Source organism: Lissotriton helveticus, chromosome 5_1 (genome assembly GCF_964261635.1).
Source record: "Lissotriton helveticus chromosome 5_1, aLisHel1.1, whole genome shotgun sequence".
Classification (NCBI taxonomy): Eukaryota; Metazoa; Chordata; class Amphibia; order Caudata; family Salamandridae; genus Lissotriton; species Lissotriton helveticus.
Genome location: NC_136065.1, coordinates 2,031,385,605 through 2,031,404,918, shown reverse-complemented (window position 1 = coordinate 2,031,404,918; position 19,314 = coordinate 2,031,385,605). Strand labels below are relative to the sequence as shown.

The window sequence follows — 19,314 nt, the reverse complement described above, 5'->3', positions numbered from 1 at the left end:
CTGGACCCTCCTGGTCCACTCCAGACGCCATTTTAAGTCCACCGCGTGGGCTTGCATTTGCCAAGAGTTGTTGCCCCAATCCTGGGTCCAGCGACGTCGACAGCAGATACCACCGTGGGACAGCTCGCCCCTCCATCCTGGTCGCCGACAACGCCTCTTGGTCCGAGAGACTGCAGAGCCCAGCGTCGCCCACTCACCTGGTCGAGGTGACTTCGTCCGGTGCCATCCTGGTGCCCACCTAATCACTGGCTAGTGATTCAGAACTTGGTCCCCTCTGCTTACAGGTACCCATCTTCATCGATCCAAGCTTGGATCACCACAAACTTCTTCACTGGTCGCCTGCCAGCAACTTCTTTCTTCAGGCTCCATAGACTGCAACGAGGATCTCCAACGTCTTTTCAGCCCTATGCAGACGCAGCCCCTGGGCTAGGTGACCTGAGCATTTCGGTGCTCCAGCATAGTTTAACTATCTAAGTGTCAGGATCCTTTGTCGTTTCAACTCTACCTTGTCGGGTTCGCCCGAGAACACTAACTTTGCTTTTACTAGCCTCCATAGACTTTTTCCCGCCTTACGCGTGAGAGTTCCCACTCTGCACACGACGTCCCTAGGCCTCCTGCTTGTAATCTAAAGGTTCTGTAGTCCAGTCCTAGCGATCCTAAAGCCTATGAGAATAGTTACTTACCTGCTAGTAATTCGCATTCCACTTTTGTAGTATATGGTTTTTCGTGCCCCTCGGGCATTTGTGTAAATTGTGCGACTTTCAGTATTTCTTTAAGAGTTTTGTTGTGTGCTTAGCTCCCTGTCTCATAAAGAGCCAGGGTAGTCTTGTTATAAATAAATATACTTTATTTTTCATAACAACTTGTGTGGTGTCCTTTCACTTGGTGTTCAAGGGGTAAATGTGATGGTAAAACAGCTGGCTTAACACGCCCTCTAGAGTTTAGCCTAAAGACTGCACGTGTCCATGCTACTAGGATAGCTGGTCTATCAGGTTGACTTACAACCAAACATCAATAAGGGTTGTTTGGACTGATACAAAGTGTTCACTAGAATAGTGAACATTATATATCAGGCCAACTTCTCACAATTGGAAACATCGAAATGTACAGAGGGCCCGAGCATTAGTGGATACTGGAGCGGAGGCCACTCTAATTTCTGGAAATCCCAAAAAGTTTAAAGGACAAGGCTACACGATTACTGAATTAGGTAGCAAAGAGACCCCCGCAGTACAAACTAAATTTGAATTGAGAATAGGAAGGAACCCCCGAAAATAGTATCATGTATTGGTGGTACCTCTTGATGAATATATAATTGGAATTGATATTTTAAAAGGTATGACATTGTACTTAGATGACGGATGTTACAAATTTGGACATAAGTACTATATATCAACAAAATCTGTGAGAGTCGGATGTTTAAAAATCCCTCTGATCAAAATTCCCCAAGCCACGAAGGTGGTTTCAATGAAACAGTATCGTATCCCCGGTGGGCACGATGAGATCAGTGCTACCATTCAAGATTTGATGGATGCAGGAGTGGTAATTCCTATTACTTCGGCCTGGAACAATCCCGTTTGGCCGGTACGTAAAAGTGACAATTCTTGGCGCATGACTATTGATTATCGAGAATTAAATAAACATACACCTTCTTTGACTGTTGCAGTTCCTGATGTTATTACTTTAATTGAAAGAATCCAGAAACACTCAGGAACATGGTATGCAACCATTGACATTGCTAACGCTTTCTTTTCTATTCCAATTGCCCCCGAATGTCAAGAACAGTTCAGTTTTACATGGAATGGCTGTCAAATGACGTTCAGAAGTCTTCCCTAGGGCTACGTACATAGTCCGACAATCTGTCATCGGATAGTGGCAGAGCATTTAGATGAGATGACTGTTGATGCAAATATTCAGGTGTGTCATTATATAGATGATATACTAATTTAAGGTGAGACCCAAGATCAGGTGCAAACACAATTAGAACAAATTGTTGCACATTTACAAAGCAAAGGCTGGGAGATTAATCCTGATAAATTGCAGGGACCAGCGCAACATGTGAAGTTTTTAGGTATTCATTGGCATGAAGGGAATCGAGAAGTAATTCCACAAACGAAACAGAAAATCGCAGAATTTGCAGTTCCTAAAAACAGAAAGGAAGCCCATTGGTTTATTTGGCTTTTGGCGCCAACATATTCCACATTTGAGTCAGATTCTGGCCCCTTTGTACAAAGTTACACGTAAAAAGAATGCGTTTGAATGGAACAGAGCACAGCAAGATGCATTTGATTTGGCGAAAGAAGCGATTCAACATGCTTTAGATCTGTGGCCGGTGCGTGATGGTGATGTGGATCTGAATTTATCTGTACAAGATATGTATGCAAATTGGAGTTTATGGCAAAAGCAAGGTAAAACTAGAGTACCCCATGGTTTTTGGACTAAAAAGTTACCTGAGGCTGGTGAGCGTTATACACCTTTTGAGAAGCAGTTGCTTGCATGCTATTGGGCTTTAGTGGATACTGAGCAGTTAACATTGGGACATGATGTAATTCTGAGACCAGAAATTCCTATTATGCAGTGGGTTTTGAGTTCGCCGAAAACTCATAGAATTGGCCATGCTCAGGAAGCGAGCATCATAAAGTGGAAGTGGTATATACAAGACCGGGCTCGTGTGGGTCCAAAAGGAGTTGCAATGTTGCATGAGAAAGTGGCGCAGGCGTCGATGGGAGAGAGAGAGAGAGAGAATGAGCTCTCCGTACCTGTAGTACAGGAATCTCCTGTTAAGTGGGGTATGCCGTTCGATGATCTGTCCGTGGAGGATAGAAAACATGTATGGTTTACAGATGGTTCAGCCAGGTACATAGGAGACAAGAGACATTGGAAAGCAGTCTCGTATAATCCTACAACTCAAAAGCTATTGAGCACTACTGGTGAAGGGCGAAGCAGTCAGTTTTCAGAATTATTTGCTGTGAACCAAGTTCTAAAACAAGAATTGCCATGGACGTGCCACATCTTTACTGATTCATGGTCAACTGCGAATGGATTGGTAGTTTGGTTGCCTATATGGCAGTCTCATAATTGGAGGGTCCACAACAAGGAGCTTTGGGGTAAAGAATTATGGCAGTAAATTTGGGAATTACTTCCTCAAAGCAATGTCACAGTTTTTCATGTTGATGCTCATACTTCAATCGATTCTCTTGATAAATTATTTAATAATCTTGCAGATGAGAAATCTAAAATTTCTGAGGCAGTGGTGGACCAACAAAATTCTGATTTGGCGGGATTGGCGAAATGGGCCCATCAAAAAGCAGGACATTTTGGAGGGAAAATTATAGCAGGTGGTCTGCTGAAAGAGGTATTTATATTCCCCTTTATTTAATTAAAACAGCCATACTCCATTGCCCCATATGTCAACATTCCCGACATAGAGAGGTGCCTCTAATAGTAAAAGGCCAGTTGCACCGAGGTAAATCCCCTGCACAAATTTGGCAAATGTATTATATTGGTTCTCTGCCTATGAGTAAAAATTGTCAGTATGTTTGTACAGTTGTTGATACTTATAGCGGTTTCTTAATCGCTTTCCCATGCAAAAGAGCTACTCAAATTAATACGATGAAGACTTTGGATTGGATTACATTACATTATGGTACTCCACTTCAGGTGCAGTCTGACAACGTATCACATTTCAAAGGAAGACTAATACACAATTATTGTGCTGAAAACAACATAGACTGGGTGTTTCACATACCATATTACCCACAGGCTTCAGGCCTAATTGAGAGGATGAACGGATTATTAAAAGATCAATTATGTAAATTGTCGGATGGTACCTTAAAGAACTGGAGAGACCATTTATCAGATGCTTTACTGATTTTGAATAACCGGCCATATTTGTATGCAAATTCCCCTTTGATGCGTTTATTTCCTCCTGCTCAGCCTAATTCAATTAAAAGTACAATTTCCTATTGGGAAATCACACCCGGAGCTTTGGCTCCACGCAGAGCTACCCCTGGATCTGCAGGCCTAGACCTGCATTCTTTGAAAACAATTGTTTTAAAAGTTAACATGATCACCATAATTGAAACAGGAATTGGTGTTCAAATACCTGCAGAACATTTTGGATTGATTGCCCCGAGATCTGGTTTGGCTTTAAAAGGCATCCAGGTGCTTGATGGAGTAATTGACAGCGATTATCAAGGTGAAATAAAAGTTATCCTGTTGAACAGTGGCGATTCTGAAATAATGATTCAAGAAACTGATCAAATTGCCCAATTGGTCATTATGCCTGTTTTCAGTGGTGCGATTCAAATAGGCACTGCTCCAACTCTGTTAACAATGCGTGGAACTGGTGGATTTGGTTCCACCAATAATCCTGGAGCTAGAGTGTGGGTGCAGTCGCCAAATAATCCCCCTGAACAGGCTGAAATTATAGCAACAGGATCTGACAACACAGTCCTAGTGATGAGGCCAGGGCAGGAGGGCTGGGAACACCTTGGAACACCTTAATTCATTTTCTGTTCATGAAAAAATTCTATGTGTTACCAGGAGTCCTGCTGCCTGCATTTCAGTTTCAAACAGTATGAGTTGCAAACGTCTTATAGTGACTGCGAGCCATTATTATCACGTGTTATTACCGGCTGGATGGCTCTTTTCCTGTGGCAATGTATCCTGGTCCTATATTCCAGCAAATATTTCTGGAGGTCCATGTGCTTTAACGCGATTAAGTCTTTTAATGTTTTCCTCTGATGAGACAGCGTCATCTTGCGTAGCGCGTGACACCCCTCCACTTTCAAGTGATTGCGATTCTTCCCTTCATCTATTTTCAAAATCTGAATATCTTAGTTTAGCTATTTCCATTGTTGGTGTTCCTGCACTACCTGTTATAATGCTAAAACTATAGGCAAACTTGCTTGCTGGATGGTGAAATGCCTTAACAATACTTCTGCCATTTTAACTGATCTATTATTAGATAACCAAGGCGAACGCCGTGCCATTCTGCAAAATAGAGCTGCAATAGATTATTTGTTACTAAAACATGACCATGGCTGTTCAGACTTTGAGGGCCTATGTTGCTTTAACTTATCAGATCATTCTAAATCCATTAGGTCCCATCTTAATAAATTACATGAGCTGACACAAGAAGTGAGGGAACATTTAGATGTAGGGTGGTTTGATTGGCTTTTTAGTTGGCTGCCAGATTTACATTCCTTACGCCAGGTGTTAGGTGGAATTTTCTTAGTAGCTAGTTTTTTAATTGCTATTTGCTGTTGTATTCAGTGTATACCATCCTTTTTCCGTATGTTCCGTCCACGGGTTATGGCTAGATCTTTTAGTTTTGTTTCCTATTATTCTTCAACTGATATACGTCCTGTTTGAGTTCCCCTTTTTGCTTTAATTTTTGACTTTCAATGTTAGTACATTTAGTCAGGAGTGGAATGTAACGACAGGGTAATTTTTAGTCCATTTTTAGACTAGTGGTGACTATAATCTACTGCCATTTCAGTCCTAGTTGCATTTTCGTTCATTTGTAGGGCTTAACTATCTGCTTTGACAGGGTTTAGTGCCTTTTTCCTTTTCTTGTGCCGACAGGCCCGAAAGCTAGAGAGACGCCATCTTTAATGGCTGCCTCGACTGTCCGAGGCGCTTGCAGGGTAAAGGTAGTGTTTAGAGTTTAGCCTGTTATTCGCTAGTGAGGAACCGGTCAAGACTGGCCCATCAAAGGAATGTATTTGTCTCCCCGGCTCTAGACGCAATACGCAGGTGGCCACTGTGGAAGGTGAAGGGAGCCGGGGACTGGTACAGGAATTTGGTGGGAGTCGGCCTATTACCGGAATTTTCCATAGAGAATGAGAGAACTATATTATCAAGGAGCGAGCTGAGAGAAGAGAGAGAGCAACGTGTGGAGTAGACCGAAGAAGTTGGTCCGAGGGCTGGTGCAGAGAGACTGATACCATCTGCTAATTGAAATCCCATAGTGGAGGAGGAAAGAGATTAAGGGTCCTGTAGTGACATCATACAGGAGTGGCAGAGAGACTGAGTCCAGAAGAGGGTTCGAGTTTCGGAACCATGGCAGTGTAGACGAGGCGTAGCGGTGCAGACGTGTATTCGTGAGCCATCGAGGGAGAGCAGAGTCCCGAACGAGTGAAAACAGAGCGAGAGAGAGGGATCAGCTCCGCTGCTGAGATGGAAAGACACACGTCTAAGGTGAGGCGTTCTGAGTTAGTGTAGAATACATCTAATCATTTATTTTGCCCCCTCTTAGGTTATAGGTAGTGACTAACGTAAATCATGCTCATGTTGCTTATTCTGTCATGCTTAATTGTAGAATAAAGATTTAATGCTCAATATCTTTGAATGTTGTTTTTATGAATGAGATTAACCTTTCCTTTTAACCAGGTGCTGATATACAGAAGGATGGGATATGCCCTTCTGAGAAGGTAACTGATGATGGGGGGAAGAGTGTGAACTTCATTTGAGAAATAACTTTTAAAGGTGAACCCCCATTAGATATAGAAAGTCGTGAGACTATAAAGATATCGTCGGGTGACGTTAAAGATAAAAGTCGTGAGACTATAAAGATATCGTCGGGTGCCGTTAAAGATAAAAGTCGTGAGACTATAAAGATATCGTCGGGTGACGTTAAAGATAAAAGTCGTGAGACTATAAAGATATCGTCGGGTGACGTTAAAGAATATAAAATGAGGTAATTATAGGATAAGATATGGAGTCCATTAGAGGTTAGTGGTATGTTTGACTATATAGGCTTGTAAATAGCTTCATTTCACTTTCTCAGGTGAGTATTCTAGATATCCTGTAAATAGTGGCCTGAGAAGAGTGTCGTTACGTGACGATTGGGTTAGCTACGATTGGTAGTCTGCTTGGTCTGAGAATCCGGTCGTTACAGTCCCCCCCCAGAGAGTGGGTTAGCGTCACCCAGATTTGATACAAGCAAATCCAGATAAAATTACTTCAACTACATCCGGACAAACCACCCCTCCATACACTCCCCCGATATTGAGACTCTCTCTTTGCATGTGCAGAACCTTCTCCCCTCCATCAGTTTAGTTATGCTGTTCAAGTTAGTTTATTGCCAGTTTTTAGGGCACTTACTGCGGCATAATTACACCACTTGATCAGGAGTAGATATATTGCTAGGGACGCTTATTGATCTTTGTGGTGGACAGAATCAGACAGGATTCACACCCATGATTTCCTATATGGAGAAGATGGAACAATTATACCCGCATAGATAATCCTGAACCAGTATGTACTATCTGAATATGAATACTTACCTGGTAATTATAAGATGTCTAGTTCTACATTTTTTAAACAAAAAAAATGAAAGTGGAATTGATGCACTACTTTAAGGAGGAACTTGTTATTATATATATGGATATTGAGGAACTGCTGTATGTTTGTACAAAATGCCAATAAAGATAATTTTTTTTAAAAAAGTGGACTAGCATACAGTGTAGGTTAGTAGAGTGGAATAGCCTGGAGTGGAGTTGCGGAGTTTATAGAGGCATAGATTGGAGTGGCATACAGTTTGATGGTAGAGATAGAGAGGGCTAGAGCGCAAAAGAATAGACTGTAATGGTGTACAGTGGCGTGGCATACAATGGAATAGCGTACAGTGGAATAACTTACACTGGAGTGGCATACAGTGGAATAGCGTAGAGTGGAGAGGCGTACTGCAAAGTTGTATATAGTGGAATAGCCTAGAGTGGAGGAGTGCACTGTGGAGTGAGTGGCGTGCAGTGGAGTAGAGGGGAGAGTAATGCTGTAAAGTAGAGTGGTATACAGTGGAGTAGCGAGGAGTGTAAAGGAGTAGAATAGACAAGAATGCCAAAGACTAGAGTGGCACATAGGACAGTGTCGGAGAGTGGAATAGAGTTGAATGTAGTGGCATAGAGTGGACTCGCGTACAGTGGAATAGTGCGGTGTGGAGTGGGATAGAGTGGAGTGTCTTACAGTGGAACAGCGCATAGTGGAGTAGCGTAGAGTGTAGTGATGTACATTGGAATGGTGTACAGTTATAGCGTAAAGTGAAGTGGCGTACACTGGAGTGTCACAGTGGAATAGTGTAGTGTGTAGAGCGTAGTGGCATGGAGCATAGTTGCGTACAGTGGAATAGCATAAAGTGGAGTTGCATAGAGAGGAATAGCTTAGAGTGGAGTGGAGTAGAATGAAGTTGTATTCAGTGGAATAGCATACAGTGGAATAGCAGTGTAATGGCATACTGTGAAGTGGCTTAGAATGGAGTGCCATGGAATTGAGTGGCGTAGAATAGAATAGCATAGAGTATAGTGGAAGAGAGTGGAGTGGAAGAGAGTGGAGTGGAAGAGAGTGGAGTGGAAGAGAGTGGAGTGGAAGAGAGTGGAGTGGAGTGGAAGAGAGTGGAGTGGAGTGGAAGAGAGTGGAGTGGAAGAGAGTGGAGTGGAGTGGAAGAGAGTGGAGTGGAGGGGAAGAGAGTGGAGTGGAGGGGAAGAGAGTGGAGTGGAGGGGAAGAGAGTAGAGTGGAGTGGAAGAGAGTGGAGTGGAGTGGAAGAGAGTGGAGTGGAAGAGAGTAGAGTGGAGTGGAAGAGAGTAGAGTGGAGTGGCAGAGAGTGGAGTGGCAGAGAGTGGAGTGGCAGAGAGTGGAGTGGCAGAGAGTGGAGTGGCAGAGAGTGGAGTGGCAGAGAGTGGAGTGGCAGAGAGTGGAGTGGCAGAGAGTGGAGTGGAACAGAGTGGAGTGGAGTGGAAGAGAGTGGAGTGGAGTGGAAGAGAGTGAAGTGGAAGAGAGTGGAGTAGCGTAGATTGGAGTGGCATACAGTAGTGTTGCATACAGTGGAATAAGCGAAGAGGTGGGAGGCAGAGTTGAGTGATGCACAGTGGAATGGCAGAGTGGAGACTGAAGAAGTGGCACAGAGTGCAGTGCCATAGCATAGAGTGTAGTTGTCAGAAACTCTTTCAATGGGCCACCGTGCAGGCAGGGCTACTGGGCCCAACCGTGCTGGTTGAGGCGTTTTACTCTGAATGTCATGGGGCAAGCACCTCTTCTGCATTTGACTCTCAGTGGTAGCTGTGGTTGAGCAGTCGAGGATCGCGGGGGGGGAGGGGGATAAGGGAGATGTAGATACGAGTGGAGTGGCATAGATGGTAGTTTAAACAGATGTAGCAAGAAAGTGGAAAAATGGATGTCGATGTAAGGCAGCAAGAATATAGATTATAGGGTATAAATGGTAATTTATGGTACTGTGTATCAATAGATTTAGTAGTGTTAAAAATACTTAGTTATATCTTTTGCCCCAGTATATTGCTGTAACTTTGTGGTATACTGTGGTGCATGCAGATGACAAGGCAGTATAAAATTGGCTAGTGGAGGTCTTTACAAAACTTAAAAGGCAGCCATGTAGTTTTCAGCAAACTTTGGCTCCATTCTGGGTTAGTGCCTGCGATATAGATAAGTAGTATGTTCATTGTTGTTCTCGATCTATTACCACGTTATGAAAGTAATAATAGGTGGCAAATGTAATCATATTTTTCTATATCTCCAGATGTCCTCATATGACTTAGAGAAGCTCAGAAAGGATATTATATGGCCATCAGTGAGGCCAAAGGCCTGTATTATACCGAGCGGATCGAAACCGCTAGCAATAACTTGTGGGAAATCTTTTCCATCGTCAGAGCTTTATGGCCCCTAAAGCGGAGACCACCAAACTCCTTGCATCAGTTGCCTGGTGCAAAAAGCTCTCCAATTTCTTTTTTAACAAGAACTAGCCCATTCAGGCATCGTTCACTAGTCAGAGCTTGCCTAGGTCGGACTCTGTGCCCCCTGTTGAGGTGATAGCTCCTCAAAATTTTGAAGTCTATGAAATCCGGGTCTCCATCAGACCCTTGCGCGGCAAGGCTCTTGGCCTCTGTCGCACAATTTGTCAACCCAGAGGTTAATGCACTCATTAATCTGTTCTTTCAAGAGGTAGTTGTTCCGGTGGAGTGGAAACAGGCGAAGATCTTCCCGTTGCTAAAAAAAACCCTCGCTGGATCCTGGAGACCCAGGGAATTATAGCCCTATCTCTCTGCACCCCTGCGTGGCAAAAATATGTGAAAAGGCAGTTAAACAGTTCACTGATTTTGTGGAAGACTCTAACCTACTCCATTCGATGCAATCTGGTTTTAGGACTGGCCACAGCACTGAGTCTGCTTTAGTTGAAGTCTCTGAAGCTATTCGAGATTGCTTGGACTCTGGTGGAAGTGCGGCACTTATAATGCTGGACCTGTCGGCAGCATTTGATACTTTACCCCACTCGTTGCTTTTAGCACGGCGGGCGGACATAGGTATCTCAGGGTTGGCTTGGAGGTGGCTGGAATCCTTCCTGGAAGGACGTTCGCAACAGGTCTGGCTCCCGCCATTTTCGTCCCGCCTCTACCTGTGACCACAGGAGTGCTGCAGGGGTCCTCCTCGAGTCCCCTGCTCTTTAATATCTATGTCACCCCTTTGGTCTAGTTGGTGGAAGATTGGGGAGCCAAGATAGTTGCTTACCCAGACGATGCTCAACTTCTGTTCACTTGGGGCAAATCGGAGTTCTTTACTGTGAAGGCAAAAGAGTGTCTGACAGCTGTTTTTCAGTGCCTCTGTGCTGCTCAGCTCAACTGCAATGAGGATAAGTCAGAAATCCTTCTTTATGGAAAGTTCCCCACCCCCCGCCCCCGTTCATAGAATCGCTCTGGCCATCAGACCCAAATCAAAAGACTGGCTGGGGGCTGTTTTCGGATATTAAAGTACCTTAAGAAATTCCTTCCCCTGCTTCCTAGAACAGCAAAGGAAAAAGTGACCAGAGCACTGATTCTATGTCAGGACTGGAGGCGAGGATTATGCCTTCTTTCTTCACTTTAATGAACAGCAGCGAAGATATAGGAAGACTACATTTCCCATGGAACAATGGGAAAAAAGTAGTTGAACAAAACACATAGTAACAACCAATCATAGAACATAATCAGTGTCCAATCAGGGCTGAGTCAGGCCTCTATAGTCCATCAACAGTGTCCCCTCTCCCTTCGCTGCTACGCAGCAAGTTAAGTACTCTTCAGCATTTTATCCTGTTTAGTGCTTGATTCTTAACTATTTCTCGTTGTTAATGTCATGTGCGCTATTTTGCGCCATTGTGTTATGATGTTTGCATTGTCATGTTGATATTTTAGGCGCTTTCACGCTGTATGCGATTTATGTTTGTATTCGTCACAGGCGGATTCGCGCCGTTTCGGTAGCGCCGGTGTTGTGTGCGCCTTCGTGCGCTTTGGTTTTTCACGAATTTGTTTCCGACAGTACGTCGGACACCTTTAGCGTGTGGGCTGCGCTGAAAGTTTTAGCCGCGGGGACGATCTCGTCCCTATGCGGCTCCGCGCTGGCGGTTCTGGGCCTCCCGCCGCTAGAGGGCGTGGCAGGAGGTGCAGCACGGCTCGGTTTGATCTCTCTGGTGGAGTTTTCAAACGTCGCGCTCGGACCACAGCCAGAACGAGGTCTGAGGGTGACGCCGCGAGAGGTGTAATTCGGCAGCTGGAAGACTTTATTTCTGCCGCTTTTGCCAGTGCCTACGCTCACGCCTTGCCCATTCTTTCTGGCGGAGCTGTATTCCCAATTGATGACATCTACTAAGGTCTTGTATATCTGGAGGGCACTGTGAGGGACATTACCCAGACCTGATACCCGTCACACGGGGTTTGCTTAAATTGTTATCCAGCGCGGTCCCTGTGTGGAAAAGTCAGCCCATAACGCACCTGATGCCCAGGCTGCTGGCGCAGGACGCCTCTTAGTTCCCATCTTGAACAATTACCAAATAAAGAGACGGGCGCTGGAAGCAGGAAAACAAGAACAGAGTTTTATTTCTCATGAGGAGAGCCTGTCATTTCGGACACTCGCATAGTGTCTTCAGGAGGTGCTCTAACAAGTTTCTCTGAGGCTTCGTCTTTTATACACATGTTTATGATGCACAAACATTCCTTATTGCAATAAAGACGCTTTGAAGTAGGAAAAAGCATGCTTGGAATCCCAGCTTCAGGCCTATTCCCATACCAGTCGCTCAGATGTCATCCTCCCCTCCTGAATGTAACAAGAGATTGTGATCTCTCAGCCGGACATTCCTACAGGACACGAGGGCAGGAGGGGATGATCAGATCAAAGGTTGGGCAGGCGATAAGATCGGGCACTTCGGTTGGTGTATCACGGTTTTGTTATGCTGGGCAGAAAAAAGGGGGGGGGGGAGGTGTACATCCACGAGGCTTGGTCTTAGGACTTGGGACCGGGTCGAAAGGCCAAGTGCAGCTGGGGGGGCTCGTCAGCTGAGGGGAAGGATGTTCCTGGGAGGAAATGGGGGGGTGTGGGTCGAGCAGGAGGGTTACTTCTAGAGCAGGGTCACGCAGAGGGAGAGGGTTTTATGGCCGATGCATGAGCAGTGCGCGCGGGGAGGGGTGCCGGGGGCCTAACAAACGGGCAGAGAGGCCATGGTGCCTAAAATGGCTGTCGTGTACATGTGTGCATGGGTCTATGCTGGCGGGATAACACAGTCGGTGTTTCGCGATATCCGTTCTACAAGTGGTACAGTGAACACAAATGAACGCCGCTTATGTGCATATACATTGCCATTTTCAACAGTCGCCGCTTTTTAACATAAGCTTAGTTCATTTCTATACAGTCGATACGATTGGCGGAATGCGGTACATATGAATTTACATTTGTTGGGTTATTCATATAAGTCTAGAGATCGGCATAATACTTAGTCGGGGTCAATCAAGAAAAACGTTCCGACACATTATAGAATCAGGTTCTGACTTTCTCTCCGGTGACATCAACATACAGTAAAAAGTGCTCTGATACCTTCGGGTCTTGTCAGTGCTATAAGAGTCTTTTGGAAAACTAAATACATGAGTGACCGATGAAACATTTTTGAAAGCAATACAAAAATGGTTGAGGGAGGAATTCAGTTCGATACAAGCAATTAGTCAAGGGGTGGGTAGAAAGTTCAGGAAGGGGGGTTTTTGTCACAATGTCTTTTTAACAGAGTCCGTCTTCTTTCGTTGGCGCTGTTGAGCACCGGCGGTGGAGCTATTAGATCACAGTCCTGTTTCCTAACTGATCTTCTTAGGGGTGCCTCATGCTGGGCACCTGTGTGTCTTTCTTCTTCCGTGGCAAAACCTTATTCTATCTAAATGCTGCTCTTCTTTTCTGAGTCAAAAGTTATGCGAAAAGGGTGATGTTTGTTGAATAATCGAGGGAAGAGAGGGCGGAGCGGGATCAGATCTTTGAACACACCAAGGGACCAAAGGAGCAAAGGACGACGAGCAGGCAAGCCCATCGGTCGGGCTCAAAAGGGACGGGGACTTCAGGCACGAGTGGGTCAGCAAATCGAGGGCTTCAAGGCAGCCCTTCATTCCTTCTTCTGCCGAGTTTGATAGTGGTGCCTCGTCCCGCGTCTCGTTGCTCTGCGACTCCACCTTTGGTTGAGGTCACACGTGCGTCATGATCTGTGGCCAGGCTGTGCGTCACGTCCAGCTCCTCTCCTCCGGTGATTGTATCTTTGAATGGGTACAAAACAAGTTTTAGAAAAACTGGCAGGAGAAGACATTTATACATCCTAATTCCGTCCCCAATCCTAAGTGTTGAGGGAGGATAGGTTCATCGGTCACAGTCAGAAGTCATCACTTATGGAGTATGTAGGAGGGCATTTCCACTGAATTCGTAAGCCTATTTGGCATTCATTCGTGACGTACGTGGAGAGAAATCGGGCTCCCATCGACAGGGTATTCTATCAAACTCGAAATCGAGTCCTTAGGTAGAGACTCGCCTTTTTTTAACCCAAGTACTGACAATCTTACATTTCCCTTCGGGGTCGGCTAACTCTTGCAAGAAGGGGGGTTATCATCATGAGAGGGGGGCAGATGTTAAACATGCTTTTCTTGGGGAGCGACGGTTAATCAAGGTCATCAATTACGCTTCGGGGATAGCTGATATGGAGCTGGGGTCAATCGAGAGAAGCGAGGACGCTTTGGGCAGGGAGCTGGGGTCAATCGGGAGAAGCGAGTACGCTTTGGACAGGGAGCTGGGGTCAATCGGGAGAAGCGAGGACGCTTTGGACATCCGCACTTAAGTGCAGAGGGGTGAGGCAATCTGGGCATTGCATTTCTAACGAACTGAAAAACAGAAGACCATTGACGTTATAGTCCCCATATAAAAAGGCCAGATTAGGGGACATCAGTCGTCTTACCTGTCCTTTCTTTTATTACCAACTCGGGTTCTATCGTTTTGCAGAAAGGAGAGGTAGTAATATGGCAAGTTACAATCGTTTTAGTTCCTGTCAATTTTGCTGAACACCTTTGTGTTCGAAGAGACCCAATTAGGTTTGTGCCGGTGGGGCACAACGTTACCACACAAGGGAGGAGGGAAGAGGGGGACCCTCAGAGAGAGAGAGTCGTCCGCACCCTAAACGAACCATTCGGTACACGTATGAGAGAGAGAGAGAGAGAGAGAGAGACGTGTACAATAATAGGCCATTTTAGTGCGCACACAACACAGAACAGCAGGGGTCAAGTAATACGGAAACACAGGCAGAGGGACGACGTAGATCCATACATTACGTACACACAAACTCAGGCGGGGGAGACAGTACGTGTATTATATACAAAAATCCAAGACAAAACATAGAACAGTTATTGGTATTATACACAAAAATCCAAGACAAAACATAGAACAGTTATTGGCCAAAATGATCTCTTCCTGTATGCTGCGCATCCTTAGCATCCTAAGCTCTTTTTACCTTTTTCTTCTCTTTTATCGTCGGCTGCCTTCACTGGTGGCTTTGGTTGCACACACTTACGCCTTTGGCAATTGGTCAAGAACTAACCTAGTCGGGCTAATGCTCACGGTGGGATTTTAGCAAATGTGTTTCCAGGCTGAGGCAACAGTGGGTGTCGGTTGGGAGAACAATGGGGCAGCTTTGAGTTTCATGTCTATGAGGGTGCGAAAAGGAGGTAGTAGATTTTAAACACTGGCAACATTCCTAGTCCTCCAAGCGGAGGGTACTTGGGTAAACCTCACCTCGGAATATTCCTTAAACTTTCCCTATTTAGTTAAACGTAGGAATTTATTCATTAGTGCACGTCATTCTTGGTTGTATTATTCGGGGTGCCGAGCGAAGTCATATTTTGTAGTTTCCGCTTCAGGCTGTCCTCCCAAGCGCTAAGTTCAGGGAGAGAAATAGTCATTGTTTTCTCGTCGTGTGTAGGCACCATAATCGAACCCCTTTTTCCCATCTCTTCGTCCGCTGGATCACCATTTTTTTCGTACTTTAATCTACGTTCCGATGTGACCTGCAGAAAGAGGGAAAAAGAAGGGGGGGGGGGGGCGGGGGCAGCATTTAAAAACACATTAGCGCGCATAAACCCGAAAAGGCTTTTACTTACTACATACTCGGCCTATCTCCACGGGATGCAGTCCCTGCCAACTTGGCGTTTAAGCCCAGGTGGACCGTTTAGTGTGGGAGAGATGATTATCGGAAGCCTGTGGATAGTATAGGTCGCCCGAGTGTGGTATTACGGATCGTGTGCAGGGGGGGGGTGGGGGGGGGGGGGGGGTGTCAGAAAAAAGGGCAGTCGGTGCAAAGTGGGGGGCGAGCTCGTGCTCTCCTTTGAGGGAAAGGGATAACCTACAGTGGTACGGGGTCGTTGTCGTTCGTACTAGGGGGGTCAGGTGGCACTCCTTCGGGGCGACTTAGGGGCATTTTAAAACAACTTTCCTGATACAGGTAGCATATAAAGTATAGGCTAAATGCCAGGATCTTTAGCGGTTGCTTTAGGCTGTACAAAAATGAAAAACTCATACAACAAAAACCTGGACCGTTCATATTTGCAATATTTCTGCGTACTATACCTTTTAACCCTTAACTAATCGGCTGAGCCATTTCACCTGTATTTTAGTTATATCGGAAATAGTGGTCAGTTATTCGAAACTTACCAATCTACGCGTGACAACTATGTTTGCTTTTTCCAAAAATCTTTAATAAGAATGTCGGTGCACAAATACGGGCCTACAACCCCGTGGGCCGGCCTAAGCAGGCTGGAACTGTACATGTGGGGATACTTATTAGTGGAAAACCTAATGGAGTCGGTGGTCGTTGATTTCATAATAAAAAATGCGACAAGTGCAATAAAATCATATCGAAACTTCAGTGTGAGCGAGTATCATAAGTGTTGAAATTCGAACTTTCAATAATCATGATGCGCCAAAACTTAACAACAATTCATTTTCCGACTGTTCAATCAGTACCCATCTCATGTCAATTCATTGTCCGAACACATAATCAGTACCCATCCCATATCAATTCATTGTTTAAAAAACTGCATACATATCTCATGACACCAAGGCTGAGCAATCGGGGTACAACAAGGAGTTGAAATTTCATTTGTACCAGCGCCATTTTGGGTGCAGCCAGGCAGATCCAGGCATAGTCAAAATCTCCACCAACTCGTGGTTGGCCCAGAGCCTCTTTCGGCAGTCCAAAAGTTCCGTTAAAGGGCAACAGAAAGGATCGGCGGTATGAACCATCAGTCAAAGGGGGAGGGAGGCAACAATTTTTTCTACTGGGTCATACTGGGTTTTCACCGGAACTGATCCGAACTGTAGTCTGCAGGATTTTAGTCATTCAAACTGAGGCTGGCGTCAGCATGGGAGCGCCGACGTCTCGCGGCTACATTTTCATCGTTCCGCGGGCAATCATGGCAGTCATGCCCCATCGGGGGTGTTTGCGGGGGTCGGGGGCCCCCGTGGCTTTTATAGAATCTTCAAAGTCGAGGAGAACACTTCTGATTGGGACTCATTTCTTAATTAACCAGCAACTGGGCCATCCCTTCACGCCGGGCCCGCTCCTGCAGGGTCGACTGCCATTTTACGAGTTCCAGCAGTCACTGCATCACAAGAGTGGACGAACCCTTGTCGGGTGAGTGGAGCGTTGGGGGTGCCACTGGGGGCCTCCACCTGGGGAGGTGGGAGAGGCTCGTTCGCGCCGCCTCTCCCTCCCAGCGCACCCCACGCCATTTTTCTCGGCGTTAACATTCATGATGGCCGGACCAGGCGATGAGAGGGGGGGGGGGGGGGTCGGAGGCATAGGCAAGACATCCCCCCCCCGGTGGCCTGCAAGGCGCCGCTTCAGGGCCAAACGGGGAGCTCATACCAAGCCGGGGCTGGACCAGGAGATAAGAGGGGGGGGGGGGTCGATGGCATGGGCAAGACATCCCCCCCGTGTTGTCGCAGCCATTATTGAAGAAAGAAGAGGAGGGGCCTACTGATTTTGTTTTCTTATTTCTTTCCCTTCTTTCTAACGTGTTTCATGCTAAAGTTTCTGTTAACAGGATACGGTGATTACTTTGTTACTGTTGCATATGTCCTTTTTATTAGGGGGTGCCCTCCGGTCGAGCCAGATGACCTACCTCTAATAAATGGTCCGGGTGGAACTAGTTTACCAATCAGTGGGGAGTAGATAGGCACGAGAGATTACAACGGGGGACAAAGGTCCACATTACCTACCCTTCACTACTTGCAAAGATTAGACAGAATATTTCTTTTCTACGTTATTTGCAAGCAGGGAATGCCTCGAACAAACTATTCCTTGAACAATAAAATGTCCAAGTAATCAATCAATTAGTGGGGAGAAAAAGATGGGCATGACGGATTACAATAGGGGACAAAAATCTGCGTTACCTATCCTTCACTATCTGCAAAGGGGGGCAGAATATTTCTATTCTTCCCTGTTTGTAGACAGAGAATATCTCAAAGAGCAATAATCGATAAAAATCGATAACAAACAATCAGTGGGGAGAAAGATAGGCATGACGGATTACAATGGGGGACAAACGTCTGCATTACCTATCCTTTACTATTTGCAAAGAGAGAGGAACGTTCCTATTCATCGCTGTTTGCAAATAGAAAATGTCTCAAAGAGAACCAATACTTCAAGTACAATCAATCAATCAATCAGATGGATAAAGCCATCCTGCCAATCGGACGTAAAGACGTCCTACTTAACCTTACCCGGACCGGCCCGTGTGGGCAATTCTTCGCCTTCCCTTTTCCAGCTCCCAATCGTTCTCTTTCTCCATGTTTTTACCGCAGCATTCCTGTGGGATTCCAGTCAGGACAGTAGGTCACTTGAGAGAGAGAGATCCGTTCGGAATCGGTGAAGTTCATTCAATCGGCAGCCGGACGAGGGCCCTCTCAAGGCAGGTATACTCCAATCGTTTAGATGTTCACCCCATCGTCTGGACCTCTCTTACCGGACCTTATGTCGCTGATGGACCCCGCGTTGGGACGCCAATTGTGGAAAAGTCAGCCCATAACGCACCTGATGCCCAGGCTGCTGGCGCAGGACGCCTCTTAGTTCCCATCTTGAACAATTACCAAATAAAGAGACGGGCGCTGGAAGCAGTAAAACAAGAACAGAGTTTTATTTCTCATGAGGAGAGCCTGTCATTTCGGACACTCGCATAGTGTCTTCAGGAGGTGCTCTAACAAGTTTCTCTGAGGCTTCGTCTTTTATACACATGTTTATGATGCACAAACATTCCTTATTGCAATAAAGACGCTTTGAAGTAGGAAAAAGCATGCTTGGAATCCCAGCTTCAGGCCTATTCCCATACCAGTCGCTCAGATGTCATCCTCCCCTCCTGAATGTAACAAGAGATTGTGATCTCTCAGCCAGACATTCCTACAGGACACGAGGGCAGGAGGGGATGATCAGATCAAAGGTTGTGCAGGCGATAAGATCGGGCACTTCGGTTGGTGTATCACGGTTTTGTTATGCTGGGCAGAAAAAAGGGGGGGGATGTACATCCACGAGGCTTGGTCTTAGGACTTGGGACCGGGTCGAAAGGCCAAGTGCAGCTGGGGGGGCTCGTCAGCTGAGGGGTAGGATGTTCCTGGGAGGAAATGGGGGGGTGTGGGTCGAGCAGGAGGGTTACTTCTAGAGCAGGGTCACGCAGAGGGAGAGGGTTTTATGGCCGATGCATGAGCAGTGCGCGCGGGGAGGGGCGCCGGGGACCTAACAAACGGGCAGAGAGGCCATGGGGCCTAAAATGGCTGTCGTGTACGTGTGTGCATGGGTCTATGCTGGCGGGATAACACAGTCGGTGTTTCGCGATATCCGTTCTACAAGGGGTACAGTGAACACAAATGAACGCCGCTTATGTGCATATACATTGCCATTTTCAACACCTGGGCTAGAAACCCTTAAAATATCTGCGTTTTCTGCGCACATTGAATCCTTTGGGCTGCCACCCAGCCTGTTTCGACCT

At 46.0% G+C, this 19,314-nt stretch overlaps 1 protein-coding gene and 1 long non-coding RNA gene across 2 annotated transcripts in view; one reads left to right on the top strand and one right to left on the bottom strand.

The window, feature by feature from the left end:
• The window catches only part of LOC144756209 (E3 ubiquitin-protein ligase TRIM39-like), a 393,646-nt gene that overhangs the window by 195,702 nt on the left and 178,630 nt on the right, over nt 1-19,314 (bottom strand). The gene's annotated exons all lie outside the window — the stretch shown is intronic.
• LOC144756210 (uncharacterized) overlaps nt 1-19,314 on the top strand; it is a 111,535-nt gene that overhangs the window by 28,738 nt on the left and 63,483 nt on the right. Inside the window, exon 2 of the long non-coding RNA XR_013595100.1 lies at nt 3,222-3,352. This is a non-coding gene — a long non-coding RNA (uncharacterized LOC144756210). The remainder of the gene's footprint in view (nt 1-3,221; nt 3,353-19,314) is intronic.